The sequence below is a fragment of the Callospermophilus lateralis genome, chromosome 4, assembly GCF_048772815.1.
Source record: "Callospermophilus lateralis isolate mCalLat2 chromosome 4, mCalLat2.hap1, whole genome shotgun sequence".
In the NCBI taxonomy this organism is placed as follows: Eukaryota; Metazoa; Chordata; class Mammalia; order Rodentia; family Sciuridae; genus Callospermophilus; species Callospermophilus lateralis.
The window spans coordinates 57,931,424-57,934,267 of NC_135308.1; the positions used below are offsets into that span (position 1 = coordinate 57,931,424).

General features: G+C 34.2%; 1 pseudogene; it reads right to left on the minus strand.

Moving 5' to 3' along the window:
* Positions 1 to 349: 349 nt before the first annotated feature.
* On the minus strand, positions 350 to 1,198 carry LOC143396584 (ADP/ATP translocase 2 pseudogene; annotated as a pseudogene).
* Between the last annotated feature and the right edge of the window lie 1,646 nt (positions 1,199 to 2,844).

The window sequence follows — 2,844 nt, forward strand, 5'->3', positions numbered from 1 at the left end:
TCTATTTTTTTGGAATATAGATCTTCAAAATAGTTTATGATTATCATCTATACTTCACTAGTGTCCATGGTGATATTCCCCTCCCTGTTTTTGTATACTTTTATTTCTTCAAATTTGTTATTTATCAGGAATGACTAAAATAAAAAAATATAATTGAATCCCATCTCTATTGTTATCATCATTATGGAATGGGCTTTAAGAGAAAACTCCTAAGGTGAATATTGCTTCCCATTTTCAACCAGCAAATGATTGCCATTGATAAACAAGCATGAGTCTATACAGAATGCTCAAAATATATTATATAATACAACATGTCTGTTCACAGGTGGGGAAAAACCTAGGAAATACCTTATATGAACTTCTTGATTTCATTGTACAAGACAAGTACAAAAGTACCACCCATGGACCATTCACCCTTGAAAACAGCTTTGCTTTCTTCATCATGAGCAGTTTTCCTTTAGTAGTTAATCATGCCTGTGTATATGATGTCAGTTCCTTTTCACCTTGACTGCATCATCATGCAGCGGTGAAGAGTATCAAACAGATAGGAAGTCAGCCCAGCTAGGCAGTGGCAGACTGTTCAATCAACCAGCTGATGAAGATGTGAAAGCATTTCCTTTGCAGTGTCATAGATACCAAAGTAGGCAGCTTGGTAGACAGTAATACCCTGCACAGACACATTAAAGCCTTGGTATAAGCCCTTAATCCCATCATATTTTTAGAACTTAACCAGGCAGTCACCGAGGCCTTTGAAGTCCATTTCAGTTCTTGCTTCCCCCATCAGCTGCTAGACAGAATCAGGCAAAATCAAGAGGATATACGAAACACAAGGAGGTGGCCCCTGTAGCACCACCTGATGCCAGGTTCCCTGCAAAGTAGTGCCAAAACTGGGTCCTCTTGTCCACACCACCCAGGAAGATCTGCTTGTATTTACCTTTGGAGGCAAAGTTAAGAACCTGGATGGGGAAGTATCTGATGCCATTGACCAAGTTACCATACCAGAAGGACAGGGCTCCCTGCTCCTTGGGGATACAAACCATGGAGTCTATAATGCCCTTGCATTTCTTATCTGTGGTGATTTGCTTGCTGGCATGTTTTATCTGCAGTAGTAGTGGACCCACTCAATGGGTCTTGAGATGGTCCTGGCCACTCCACCAGCCAGAAAGTCCTTAGTGAAGGATGCAGTGGCATCTGACATGTTGGAAGAAGAGGAGGCAGGAGACTGAGACAGACTGGGCTAGGAACCAGCTATGACTCCTGGGCTCTGGATATGATATTTCCTTTTTCATCACTAATTTTAGTTATTTGAGTTTTTCTCCCCCCACTTCTCTTTTCATTATCTTGGCTAAGGGTTTATTAATTTTATTTATTTTTTCAAAGAATGAACTTTTTGTTTCATTGATTTTTTTTTTGAATTTTAAAAATTGTTTCAATGTTGTTGATTTTGGTTCTGATTTTAATTATTTCCTGTCTTCTTCTGCTTTTCATGTTGATTTGTTCTTATTTCTCTAGGGCTTTGAAATGTAATGTTAGGTTATTTATTTGGTGACTTTCTGTTCTTTTAAAGAATGTGCTCAATGCAATGAACTTTCCTCTTAGAACCACCTTCATAGTCTAGAGATTCTGATATGTTGTGTTACTACACTCATTTACCTCTAAGTATGTTTTTTTAAGTTCATCCCTGATTTCTTCACCTATCCATTGGTCATTCAATAGTGTATTATTTATTCTCCAGGTGTTAGAGTAACTTCTATTTCTTATTTTATTGTGGATTTTTAAATTTTTTTCCATTGTGATATGATAAAATGCAAAGTATTATCTCTATTTTTTTTTGTATTTTCTAAGAGTTATTTTGTGGCCTATGATATGACCTATTTTAGAGAAGGATCTGTTTTCAGTTGTTGATGGATGAAATATTCTGTATATGTCTGGTACGACTAAATTATTAATGTATTTTTTTAGTTCTATAGTTTGTTTATTTAATTTTTGTTTGGTGGATATATCTGAGGATAAGAGAGACATGTTAAATTCACTCAGTATTATTCTGTTGTGGCCTATTTGATTCTTAAAATTGAGATGGTTTTTTTTTATGTATGTAGGTGTTTTATTTTGGGTGGCATAAATATTGAAATTGTTATGTCCTGCTGATGTATAATTCCCTTGAGTAGTATGAAGTGGCCTTCTTTGTCCCTTTGACTAACTTTGACTTGAAGTATGCTTTATCTGATATGAGTATAGAAACCCCTGTTTACTTATGAGGATCATGTGAATATTATTTTTTTCCTTCCTTTTACCTTTAGTTTATGGATGTCTTTGCCTATGAGGTGAGTCTCTTGGAGACAGCATATTTTTGGGTCTTGTTTTTTAATCCAATCTTCCAATCTATGTCTTTTGATTGATGAATTTAGGCCATTTACATCAGTGTTAATATTTAGATATAATTTTATTCACTTTCATTTTTTACTTATTTCTTATTTTTAATTTGAATTAATTTCTCCTTTGACTATTTTTCTAATGCAGTTTCTCCATTTTCTGGTTTTCATTTTTATTTTTCATTTCTTCTTCATGAAATATTTTATTGAATGTGTTTGTAGTATAGACTCTCTAGTTATAAATTCTTTTAATTCTTGTCATGGAAAATTTTTATTTCATTGTCAGTATTGAAGCTTAATTTTTCTGGATATAATATTCTTGGTTAGTATCCATTTTCTTTTAGAGCTTTGTACTTTTTTATTTCAAGACCATCTAGCTTTGAGGGTCTAAATTGAGAAATCAGCTGAGATCTAGTTTTACTCTATATCTGACTTGTTGCTTTTCTCTAGAAGCTTTTAAAATTCTATCCTT